Here is a 14,142-nt window from a genome sequence, read left to right on the forward strand (position 1 = left end):
AGAAATGAAACATGGTTTTATATATATATATGATATGTTATAGGACTTTGACTAAGAAATTAAACCATTTCTCCATGAAGTCCTTGTGAAATAGCTGGTGTATGTGTGTTTTAATGACACCCTGGACTTTCTTGGAGAGTGATAAAACAGTATGTATTAGCAGTGTGATGCTGAGGTCAGCTTGGCTGGAAACTCTTGTCTTCCCCACTCCACCCCCCAAGTATGCCAACTATGCCTGCTTCCTTTACTTCCTGAGAGTTGAATAAAGCACTTTAAAGCAACCAAGTAGCAAAAGCATGGGGTATACTTTAGAAAAGTGATTGTAGAAATTATAAAAATGGTTTGAGTCACATATTTTATCATTTAGCATGACAAATAAATCTCTGAGAAAATTCGCTATAATCAAGAAATATCAGACTATACTAAACATTCAGCATTCAGAATACAATGTTAGAAAATATTCTTAGATAAGAATTTGTTTTTATAAATGATTTGAAAGTTTAAGTAGCTTCTACTAAGCTATGTTCTCAAAACAGTGAGTTCATTCAGCATATAAGGGTACTTGCAACCAATTCTGACATTCTAAGGTCCTAGGGAACCACAAAGCAAAAGGAGAAAGCTGACTCCATGAGTTGGCCTCTCACCTCCACACCCCTGTCATGGCACAGGTGTGCTAACACACACACACACACACACACACACACACACACACACACACACACACATACACACAAACACACTCATGCCTGGCATGAATAAGTAATTTTAATCATGTTCTCTATTAGCAGACAAAATAGAAATCAGTATCATTATAAACTTTTAGCTTGCATTTGGATGAAACAATGGAAATTATTTGAATTTTTGTCATATATTATAAAGTCAGTTTTACACATTAGTTTCGTCTTTTCGTAATTACTCAGGTTATTGCTAATCATTGCTTAGTTTTCAAAATCACTATTGTCTTTACTGTTTTTTCCATATTACATATTAAACCTGTGATTCGTAGAAGTTTAGCAGTTAGGGTAAAATGCCATAATTAATAAGTGAGCATGCAATGCGCAAACATTTTGGTCCAGAGTTCAAGTCCTGGGAAGAAGGCAGGAAGCAGCTTCAGCCACACTAGATGGAGTGGAAAGCGAGATGCTTTCACTCTGCAATGTTATGCAGTTCAACACTTTATTCCTTATATATGCTGCTCACGTGTACGTTGCCACATGGATGTGTGCTTTTTGATGGCTGGGTGCTCTATTGTGTTTTTATGTGAGGAACAATGTGTGTTACAGCTCTCCAAACTGGTCAGTGTAATGCAGAGTAACAATAAATCTTAGTGGTTTCCAAAAATTTTTGAAGCCCTAATATACAAACATCTAGGAGTTTTTGATAAATCTGCACATTATACGATTTTATGCATTGGATATGTTCAACAATCGTCATTTTTTGTAAAAAAAAAAAAAGTTCATTTTTTATCATTTTGAGCATTGCAGTGCATTGTTATCAATAGTAACGTTTGTGATTATTATTTTAAAACAGTAGCCTACCACCAAAGTAAGTACTCTACTGTGCATTTTAGTGGTGGAATTATAATGTATTTTCAACTTTTGTTAAAAATTTATTTTTAGCTATATGATTATGTGCTTACTGTTAATTGTCTTTGCCTCTGAATTTAATTGTGTGTGTGTGTGAGATGTGTGTGTGTATGTTTGTGAGATAAAAGTCTCTTAATTTCATAAGCCCTTACTTTAAAATATAGTATAAAAACTTGCTATTCCAAATAAATTCTTAATAAGTACCAACCACAAAAAATATGACTCTCATTATTCATTGATATGAGCAGTTTCTAAATAAAGAATGTTACAGTATTGCATTGTTTGCCATCTTTGGCACGTTAAACCAGAAAGGAGAAATGTTTCATAAGTATTACAGAATTTCTCAGAGAGGGGTTCCACTGGAAAATACTTATGACTGGACAAAATGGAATATATACTCATCTGAATGAGAAATTAAGCATGCTGGTCAGTAAACTGGACAGATTAACTGAACATCTGCAGAGTGGTATTTGCAAAATCAGTTACAGCGATGTTTCAGGGCTGTAGTCATGATGTGCCATTGTGAGTTTCTAGATTTTTTTTTTCTGCCAATAAGGAAATAAAGATCAGATCTATAATATGAATTGCCTGGATACTCATATTAGTTTCTGCTAAACCATGAATATTAAAATGCTAGGACATTGTTCATCATGAGGCACCTAGCCAACTATTGCAGATGTGAGCGTGTAAGGAACCCATACAGCTTCACATCCTAGAGAACAGATACTGGCAAATCTTGGGCATAGTTTGTGAATAGTCAACCAGCTTAAGAAAAGGATCTCTAAAAAAAGTGTTGCCTAAAATTAACACTCAAAAGTGAAAACAAGGAAGAATTTGTTCCTCTCCACAGGACAATCTAGTGTGATTTAAAACTGATATAAACCTCTCCCCAAGTCCTGGTTGACCGAACTTTGTGCATCGTGCACAAACCATCATCTTTACACACCACAGGAGGCCTAGGCAACTCTGTTGGTTCTGTAGGACCATAATGTGACACTGAGAATACTGGAAGAAATTGTCACATAAAGTGTGTCATCTCCCTCTTCCCTAGTAGAGGCAGACAATGCCAGCTTCCTTCCTGCTATCTCCTTTTTTTTTTTTTTTTTTTTTTTTTAATTGACACCCCTCCTGACGTTAGGGAGCAGAACACTCAGTCTGATGTTAAAAATATATTGCACAGCCTGATGAAAGAATAAATGAACAATAAACAGTTTTCCAAAATATGATGGAAACATTTGCTTTTATGCCTTAAGTCTGAAGCACTCCACATTGTCTTGCCACTTTCTGTGCAAGTAGCATGTGTGTGCTGGCTGGTAGTAACAGACTTATGACAACTGCAAGAGAGAGGTAATAAGAATTATATTGTTCTGTTTATCAAACATATCAGCCATCAGCAGAACAGAATTTTTTCCAGACAAGGTTCCTCTGTTTTTCCCTGGCTGTCCTATACTGGCCTTGTAGACCAGGCTGGCCTCTAACTCATAGAGATTTGCCTGCCTCTGCCTCCTGAGTGCTCGATTAAAGACATGTGCCACTGAGCTGGGCAGCAGAACAGATCTTTATAAAAAAAAAAAGCCCAAACCTTAAACTACAGTGTATTTTTTTTCTTATAACCAAACAAATTATACATCAGGAAAAGGCACATTGGGGGGGGGGGGTAGGGACAGGGATCTGTGCAATGAATATGTTCCACTTCATAGTTCATTGACAGCACACTAAGATATAATTTGCTTTAAGTTGGACAATCATGGATTCTGTCTTTTTCTCTGCAAATCCCAGGATTATCACATTTTTGTGTTACAGTTCTTCAGTGTCATGTATTAACATTTTCATCATAAAAAAGAAGTGCAGAGGACGTAGCCTATAGGTCAGTGGTGCAGCTCCCAATTATCCAATAAAAGGTAAAACTGGAGGTGTTATCTTTTTTGTATGTATCTCCTCTACTCCAACCCCCATTTTTGTTTTGTTTTGTTTTGTTTTTTGAGACAGGGTCTCTTTGTGTAGCGTTGGCTGTCCTAGACTCACTTTGTAGGCTCGCCTGGACTTGAACTCACAGTGATCAGCCTGCCTCTGCCTACTGAATGCTGGCATTAAAAGTGTGCACCACCACGCTCGGCTTTCCACCCCCATTTTTTTTGTGGGTGAGATGTGTGCCATGCTTCTATGGCATCTATTGTAGATACACATGTATGTACTCCAGTGCATACAGAGGCCAGAGGAGGATAGCTAGTGTACTGCTCTATCACTCTCTGCTTTCTGCCTTTGGTAGAGGGTCTGAACATATAGCTAGGCTAGTAGCCAGCAAGTCCCAGTGATCTCCTGTCTCTGACCCTGACAGTCCAAGGTTTACAGGGATGTGTGAATACACCTGGCTTTTTAAATCAAGCTTCTGTGGGATTTGAACTCAGGCCCTCAAACAAGTTTTCTTACCACTGAAATATCTCCCAAGATCCATTGTTAGCTATTAAGATGGTGGATACTTCTTGCTGTCTGAAACTAATTTTGAATAAAGAAAGCAGTCCCTATACAATAGAAATAATGAAGCAGGTCAGGTCACAGGCAGAAGGTGATCTGCATAGGTTTCTTGATGAAGACATCAGACTGTTGGGAGTATCTAATATGGAGGGCATAATGGGGAGGAGCTAGGAAGGCTGAAGTACTGAGGAGGAGCATGAGAGCAGAAGCCAATGACACGGTATACTGTGGAGTTGCCAGTGAGACCCTAGTTCCTGTTTTGGTGCCTCTGTATATACTAGTGATCATTCTTATTTTATTCATTGTGGCTTCCTGGTTATTTGTGCATTTGTCATTAATATTACTAGTGTTAAGGCACATTGGTTTTAACATATTTTTGATATGCATATATTGTATTTCTACAGTATTCTAGATCAAATAGTTTATCAGCTCGTCAAGCAATGAATTATTGTTTCTTTAGGGAAGAGATATCTAAATAGGAAAAAAAAAACAATTAATTATGAATCACTTTTTGAAACAAAATTTATTGGGGGTTGACAACTTTTCCTACCTATGCCTAATTATTGTAAGATGTATTTTCCAGGTGCATCAAATATAAATAGCCACTGTAGGCGGATGGCTTAATCTTTTCTGAAACTAAAATATTGTATAGACAATTAGTGCCATGTCACAGCATTTGAATCACATGTAGAGGAAAATCTAATGTAATGTCTACATATGGCTTTCTTGTGACACACAGCTTTTTTTTTACATACAGCTTTGAAGTACAAAACTAAGTTTTGCATGGTTACCAGATGCAGGAAAGTATTCATTTTGCACTCAGTTTTCATAATAAAGTCTTAAATCTAGCCTGGTATTGTAGACTTACTATTGAGTGGTATGCATTTAGCAAGTTTATATTTTTAAAAACAAATGGAGCAGCTGAGGTGATAACTTTTCAAGCTATGCTTTCAGTTGACATAAAAAGGTGAGGCTTTGTCTACTGAGTCCCTTGCCTTTCCTCTGCCTCATCCTTCTGTTCTCATTTTATCCTTCCAAAGAATCTTCTCTTGACTGAGTATTAACATAAACTATAATGTGAAATTTAAATCAGATTGATTCTGTGATTGTTTTGAAATAAAGTAAACCCTTAAGCACAAGTGAACAATACTGAAATGTATTTTGCTGTTGGAATATAATATAATCCTCTGTCATTTTTCAAACCTTCTTTCAAATAAAAGAAAATGTTCTCAACTGAAAATGTTACTCTGGCCTGTAAGAGGTCATTACCCATGTGTTTGTATATGTGTATAGGGTCCATTTGTATTATTAAACGGGGCCTGGCTGAGGGCCATGGCTTTATATACTTACTGATAAAATCCATTCTGTAAATATTCTATCTATAAAGCAAGAAAGACAAAGTTGCATAGTTGGCCCTATAAAAAGGCAGCATATGGCTGTAGACTCACAGAAAGTTAGAAATGGAACCAGGTTTTCTAACAGACAAAAAAAAAAAAAAAAAGATGTGGTATGAAAAATGGCTGAAAAGGTTCCTTGTCACTGAAAAGTAAAAGCACTGAGTTTTTATTCTCAACACCATGTAATGTATGGCATTTTTTTTAAAGGTCATTTATTGATGGTGCTCTTCCAATTCTAGTAATTTAATTTACATTTTACTATGAAGTATATCTTTTTAACGACGTAAAACTTAGGTTTTAGTTTTCTGTCTTGCCATTATTCATAAAGAATATCATACACTATATAACTTGCTCTTTATTTGATACAACTACGAATGTGTTATTTACATACCTAAGAAGGTCAGCCTTAGTTATGAAAAGTGGACTCTGAACTTAAAATGATAATGTACGTTCCTGACCAATGGCAACAGAATCATTCTCAAGCCCAGGTGTGCAACACTTTACCAGTGCGTTCATCCATGTGAAAAATACCAATGCTAGAACTGGAATTTAAAGTCTCTGATTTTTAGAAAGATGTATTCTGGAATCAGTCCCAGACATCAGTTATGTTAATACAGGAAAAATTTGGGGGTGTGTTTTAGTCACATGCCACAACTGATTCTCAGTATTTAATATTAATTCATACATGCATTTCTATTACAATCTATTTTTGAATTGTATACTATGGTTATTTCTATTTTGGTTCTTACAATCCCAAGCATATTGCTGTTCATTTTATTGTTCAAGGTCACCCAGAAAAAATGCAATGGACCCCATCGCAAAGCTGGTAGATTGTCTCTTATGCTCAGCTTCTGAACTCTACATCAACATTCAAAAACATCAGAAGAGCTGAGGAGATAAAGTATAAACTCACAGCAGTATCTTAGTTAGAGTAGGGGAAATGGCATTTTTAACCTCCTACAAGTTGTCTTGTATATACAAATATCACTAGGCATTATACATGTGATGCCACCACCCCAGATAATTAATTTGGATGCAGATTACACCTCCAGCACATGAAGTTACAATTTATAAGGCTAGAAATAAAACATCGTATTGTTCAACTTTCTACTGTCCCCAAAAGTTTTGCTTGCTGGCACCTGGCTTACGTTGTCTCTGCTGTTTAGCTTTATATTCAAACTGTATATGTACATTCCTATTTTGACATTTTTTTTTGTAAAAATTTCTATAGTGTGTGCTTTGATGAAGGACAACTGATGGAGGGTTCATGTTGCACATATGTAGCCCCAGGTTCAACAGCATGGACTTGCTGTTGCATACCTGTGACCTCAAGATTAAGGAAGTAGATACTGAAGGATGGGGAGTTCAAGGTCATTCTCAGCTACACAGGAAGTTTAAGAACAGTCAGGGGTAGATAGGACCCTATCACATTATAGAAACTTGTTTTCTCGAAGGCAGGAGATCAGACTTCATTATCCATCATCTCTGTAGCCCATAGAGTTATTTATATACATTATAATCATGTGTAGAAAGATGATATGCTGAAGTTCTGAATGAACAGATCTCTCATCAAAAAAATCAATAGAAATGTAAAATCCTGGGCATTTTAGTGTAACAGTGAAGGACACTTGACCAATAGTGTAGTTCTTTGAAAAGACGCTGCTACTCAAAATGTCAGTATAGAACAGATAAGTAGCTTTTCTCAGAAGAAAGCATTCAAGGAAGATGTTCAGGAAAATAAATGCTTCTTTTGCTGAGAAATCTTGGTAAGAAAAAAAAATACGGGCTATGCAACACACAAAAGGGGGACTTACAGAACTGTAGGTGTATATCTGATACAAGCTTTCTCAACATGGCCTGGAAACAGTACTTGAGTAGTCAGTCACATAGGGCATCCGCTCTAGAAATCTTTACACAACAGTGACCTCAATCTTTGTTTTCTTTCATAACAGTAATTCTAAGTGAATCTTGACCCTTGCTTATCTCATCTCTAGATCATAAAGCCCTCTCCACCACACTCCACTTGTAAACAGGAGACCACTCTAAAATATTTCATTCTCCTCAGAAATTTGTATTCACAAATTTCTACATATACAAGAGGGATGAGGTCCCCCACAGTCACAGTCATAGGGGAGGGGAGTAAGGGGAAAACTGGAAGGAGGGAGGAATGGAAAGATACAAGGGATGGGATAATAATTGAGATGTAATATGAATAAATTAATAAAATATATTTTAAAAAGAAATTTGTATTCACTAACTGGTGCTCAGGCACTTTTTTTCATCTCCATCTATTACAGAGAGTGGTAGGGAAGGCCCATGCTTATTAGTGAGGGCATGGCACAATAAGCATAGCACCTCTGTGTATGGAACACAACAGATGATAAAAGACACTGCAGGCCTACAGGACTCACTTCCTGAAGTGCTGCAGACAGAAACATCAACACTCAAAAATAGTCATTAAAATAATACCCTTAGGATTAAAAAAAACCATACGTTTGGGGTTACTTTAACTATTTCAGAAAAGATAGCAGAGAAACTGTTAAGAGTGGTTACATTAATAAAAACATCCTTCAGACACAGACCAGGTGCTGGAGAAAGTTTCATGTTTACTTACTTTTGGGCCTTTAAACTTATGTAGTATGTATGTGTCCTTGCTTTTAAAAAAATATTCTCTACTTGCATAAGCCTCTTCAGGTCCCAAAGGTTCTACAGTCTTTATTTATTTATTTATTTATTTATTTATTTATTATTTATTATTTATTTATTATTTTCCACATCCCCTTTTTAGCTTCCTCCTCACTGGGGCAGAACCTCTGTTATAAATGACTTAAAAGGAAGAAAAAAATAATTTGGCTTATGGTTTGGTGGTCCTATCTCATCATGATTAGCTCGTTTGAATCTGGACTTCAGAAAGACTCAGAATTAAGGTGGCTGGAGCTTGTGGCAGAGGTTTCTAACCCTATTGGAGACAGGAAGAAAAAAATGAGGACCAGGTGTAGACTTTAAAAGCTTGTCCCCAGTGATCTACCTCTTCCACAGACGTCCCACTATCTAAAGTTTCCACCACCTCCCAGAACAGAGCCTCATGGGGGAACTTTAATTATGTTTCTGCTGCCTAGTCTCAGGAGAAGAAGCACCTGGAATTATTAGTCAAGTAGGGGAACAAATGAGAAATGGGACTTAAAAGCATAGGCTTACCTGGAGCCTGCCTCTTTCTGCTAGGAATTGTCATGATGTCTACATGAGACTCCACTCTTTCACAATAACATAGAAATAACAATATCTACCTTGTAGTGCTATCATATGGAAAATAAATTTCAAAATGAAAACCCTAAAATTATATAGCTGTGTATAGTACATGAGCAAAGAATTTTCCAAGTTCCTAAAGATCAAAGAAAAAATCTTTTCTGCATCTAATAAATGCCAAACAAATATTGGTTGGTATCAGCTAGACTTATAAAAGAATGACTCTTAAATAGTGATTTAAAAGCTAGATAATTTCTCTCATAGGGATTCTTAACTTCTCCCCATTGTCCTATGATGCTGTTTCCTAGTTCCTCTGTGAATAAGTCTATGTCTAGAGGAAGTCTCACTAAAGGAACCTGCCTGGTTTATATCTGCTATATTCAGATGTATATATCCAGCAGATTTTTTTGAAGATTAAAAATGACCAGGAATTACAAATTAACTTTTTACCCACTGATGCTTTAATAGCCCTTCAGCGGGCACAATGGAATCACGTGTTTGGGAACTCTACTAACAGGAATCTCCACAACTCAGCATGCTGACCTTGACACATTTTTACTGAGAAGTTTCTCTGTGAAGGTCAGACACATTAGACTAATTCCGTATTTAAACAGTAGTTAGCAATTATGTGGTGTGTCTAGAGAAGAAAATTTGATTCTCATTGATATATTGGCAGATCATTCCTGTAATTGTTGCTTTAAAGTAGTGCAGTTTTGGTCAAATGGTGAAGCAATCATTTTACAATAGTCTATTACCTGGCAGAAAATATTCTGGCATGGCTTCTGCTTGCGTGCACTTGAGGAGGCGTTTCCTAGAGATGCTTTTCTCCTTCTGCTTTGTCACATAAACATCATGCTCACTTTATATGGAATATGATGTTTTAATGATAGCTCATGTGAAAAATATTAGTTCATTAAATACTGATTTTTCTCAACTGCTTGGTGTTGAAATAGGTTTGGTTTATTTTAGCCAGAAAGCATCCTTCCCTCCAACCATATAATTTCACTACTCTGATATTCATAGTGGGTTCTTGGCTGCTGCCATTTCAATTGCCTTTAGACTTTGTATGTCATAAACTATTTTAGCTATTATTAATAATATGTTATTGACTCTTTTTATGGGAAGTTAAACCTTAGTGCTTAGTAAAAATCATGTGTTGACATTTTTCACATACTCCTACTTGTCCCAGAAATCAATTTGCTCCATTACATTGGAACAATTAAAAACTAACTAGTACTCTGTACTTGAGATACATTATATTTTTTTTTATTTTAAAATGTAAAATCAAAATATTGCTAGGGAATAGGAGGAATGCTAAATATAATATAACAAAATACTAAAGTACTAATGATAAATATATTTTTAACTTCAAAAGTTTCTTAAAATTTAACTGTGTATTGATAATACATAGTGACAAAAGTATTTAATAAAAAAGTTGTGTTATTGTAGAACATGTTTAACATAGTATTTTAAAGAATCTTCATTTCTCCCTTTTGTAGTCACCTAATGTAAATTTACATATGCCAAAAGAATTAGCAAGTATGCATACATGCTCATAGCTCAGTTTATACTTGTTGATACATCTTTCCTCATTGTTCTGACAGGATTACTGATAGGTGTCCACTCTGTTCTTTGAAATACAGTTAGAAAATCTGAACAAACAAAAAGATGAAAGCTATAAATGAAGCTCTTTTAAAAACCAAAAACCAAACAAAATTTAATATCTTCACCAAAATTCTACCACATACATACAAAGTTTCTTTTATTGTGGAGTGGGATTTGTTCTTATAAAATGTTGCATTTGGAGCTTAAGTTCAAAATTATCCACATGGCATTTCAATGTACTGTCTGACAGGTCACATCATTATATATGCAATAATTACCCTTGTTGATAGAAATAAAAAAGGGAAGTGCATAAATTTTCTTTACCCTTATTATAATAAGAAATTATCACCAGACTGAATAACTTAAAACAGTATTTATTTTATAGCCCACAATTTTGTGAATCAGAATTCTGAAAGAGTATCTTTGAGCTCAATGCTTTGCTCAAAGTTTCCGCAGGCTGTAAACTGATTTAGGCTAGCCTTCCTTTCTTATTTCACTTTCTTTTTATTTTATGCTTTTTCTGTTTTATTTTTGTTTTGTATTTTGTAATTTTGGAAGCTTTGGGGGAAAATACCTCTAGTCTTATTTGGTTCTTTGTTGCTTCGTAAAGGACTGAAGTATGCACTTTTCTGCTGTCAGCCAGGGTCGGTACTTTATCCTAAAGCCTTCCTCCCTATCATCTTGTGTTTGCCCTAGGACCCTCCACTAACATGTACTGACTGTCCCTCGGGATTCAGATCCCTTGTCTTCCCCCAATGCACATCTCAACTCTAGCTGGAGCATCTTTGTGTTTTAAAGTCTATAGCTTTTCTTTTATCTGCAGTGTCATTTCAGGCACACACTGTATTTTCAAATAGTTCTTTTCTGTACTACATGAAGGAATATGTGCATAACTATGCATGTGAATGCATGCACTCACACACACACAAGCACACACACACATGATTAACATTTTAGTAAGAGAAAAATAGAGCCCTTGTTCTATAATTTAAATATAACTTTAAAATTGAATCAGAGATTCAGAGAAAAGATTGTATATGGCTGTGTAGAAGGTCATACTGTGTAAAATGTATATCAATAATTCCTCCTGGTTTTATAAGTCCAGAGCTTTTCTACCTCTTACTTTAATTTCCTATTGCATAAATTTAGCAACTTTGTTATCAGGGTGTTGAGATGGATCATTTTCATCTGTGGAAATCATTTCTTAATTTCCTGATGTCATATTTTAACCATTATTTAGTACAGATTTCACATAGATTCACAATGTACTATATGTATATATTTTTATGTCCTTCCCATGGTTTGTAAGAATTTTTCAAAAACCAGGAAAGTTATATTTGTTTTTTAGTTGAGATTGTCATATTTGAATATTTTCAGAAATATTGATGAAAATACATCTGTTAATCATCCAAAAGGAACTCTACTAAAAGTTATGTTGGTTGTCTCTGTCATGTTAATACTGTTAACAAGTATTTCCCAGTTCCTATTATTGCTTACTGGTTATTAGATTCACCTCAGTTCCAAATGAACTGTATATTGATTTCATTTTAAGAAGCATGGACATTATAAATTAATGTCATACTATAATTGGTTGTTAAACGTTATGTAATGCAGCTTTTAGCTATCATTTTCAGGAATGAACAATGGGTCATAGTTTCCTGAACATTTTATGTGAGTGGATTCTTGGTGAAACTGCTCTACTGTGATTCATAAAGTAGATCAGACATGACAAGGCAACCATAGAGTACATTGTGTTTTAGCATCAGGACATGTATGTCACTCTCTTATATAACTTCTATTGTAAACTGACATTCTTGGAATCTGTCAAGTATAGAGATATTTGTGTTTGTAGATGGTACACTTTGGAGGTACTTATCTTCTATGCCTAAAATATTAAAGCTCGGGTAAAATACTATCAGTTTTTCCAAACCAAAACCTTGTATTTGAAAGATCATTCTTTCCCAGGGCTCACTATTCTCAAGTGTCAGTCACTGATATTTCTTCCTCTGCCTTCTGAAAATATGAGGCTGGATTCACTATCAGCAACCATTTTAAAATCAAATATGTGCACAAAATGAGCAGTATGTCCCTTATGGGCATGGCTTCTTGCTGCAAAAGAGAAATATGTTGTGGCACAGCGCACCATTAGAGAAATAGGATGAATTTCAAAATATTGCAGATTTCAAATATTTTTGGCACCCCTTTCCCCCAAATCCTCAATTATCATAATTATATCTGTAAAAGTTCTTTTACAGTTTCAAATAGTGAGTGTAATTTTAGAGTAACTTTCAAAAATCAAGTCTTGTTTTGCATTAGAGCTTGCTCTATGTAGCAGAAACTAAGTAAGGTGTATTTATAGCCCACATTTTCTCCATAGCTCTGAGAATCCAAGGCTTCCTAACTCTTTCATGTTTTGAGCTGGCAACTGCACAAAATATGAACAGTTACTGACAACTACAGCATGTGATGCATGCTTTCTGAAAGTAGCCTGAAATCTTAAATGTGTTGATCTATGTCATCTATGTCTTTGCAGCTTGATTTCTCATGGCACACCTACATTATATGCCGTAATCAGAGCTCAGCAGCCCTGGTATGCAAGTCAACCTGCTGCTCTTAGCAGTGTTTTCACTAGGCTACATTCTAGGCTTCAGAGTAAATGTGACTCTCAGAAACTGGTCAATATAACATCACCTTCTCATTGGTTGGGGCTTATGGTGCCCGAGGCTGTGGGACTGCTCACACATCTCGAGCTGTGAATTGGGCTAAGGATGGTCTTTATGAGTTTAGACATAAGTTTTCCCAGCTGCTGTGAGGCATAAGAGTTGCTGAAAAGGGGTTTCTTACTGCAAATTTGCTTCATTGCAAGTGTACCAGATATGCATTTACCTGTAAACACCATATACCGAGAATTTCCTTCAAGAAAAAAATCATTCCTCCTTAGTGGCATATCTGTTCTTTATTAGTAATATGGGCAGGAATGGCAGTCATGGGTCTTCCTTGGCCATCCTTCAAGTCTGCAAAGCAAGAAAGATGTGAAAAATGTGTTTTCCAGACATTGATGCAAGAAAGTATTAAGAAGTAGAAGAAACAAAATACAGCCAAAGGGATAAACATCAGAAATTTGCTGAAATGGCTTTGGTCCCATATAATTGCTTTTCTGTCAGCAGGATTATTAACAATTTTGGACATCTGAAAATTAAATTAACAGCCTGAAAATATTTTACAGAGTGAGATAGAGCATGATACATGAAACATAATGACCCCACTGAAACTCAGCCAAGCCTGCGCAGCTACTCACTTAGGCAGAGTAGACAACTAGTTAATCATCACCGAGCAAATTGGACAGAGCAAATTAGCTTACTGAATTCCAAAGCCTTAGCTACCAGAAAGAGGATATGCCACTAATTAGAATGAAGGAACTCTATGCATACTATTATCAGCACAGAAAGAGAAAGCAAGGCGTTGGCTTTGAACTGCCTTGACCAAAGCTTTTGAGGCCTGGGTTAGTAGGTATGCATTGGTATATGCCAGGATATAAAGCTGATGCCATGCCGTGCCCAGCTCGACAGGGGAGAAGCGTGCACCTTTTCTAGCATCTTTACCTAATGAAGTATAAAACTTTTCACCAAAGTTATTTGGTATTCTTTGAGAATATATATACAGGGACAGAAGCACATATTCAGATACACATACACAAATGAAACAAGAAAAAATCACTTTAAAGTGTGTACTTTTTAACTGAAGATTCTACTTCACGAACTTTTTTCTCTAGAATATTCAGATTTTTATTTTATTTGAAAAGTGTATTTCTGTTTTATGTAAAATAAATATTT

At 35.7% G+C, this 14,142-nt stretch overlaps 1 protein-coding gene across 5 annotated transcripts in view; it reads left to right on the forward strand.

The window, feature by feature from the left end:
• Window positions 1-14,142, forward strand: part of Epha7 (EPH receptor A7) — a 149,716-nt gene that overhangs the window by 104,912 nt on the left and 30,662 nt on the right. The gene's annotated exons all lie outside the window — the stretch shown is intronic.

Source organism: Acomys russatus, chromosome 2 (assembly GCF_903995435.1).
Source record: "Acomys russatus chromosome 2, mAcoRus1.1, whole genome shotgun sequence".
NCBI lineage: Eukaryota > Metazoa > Chordata > Mammalia > Rodentia > Muridae > Acomys > Acomys russatus.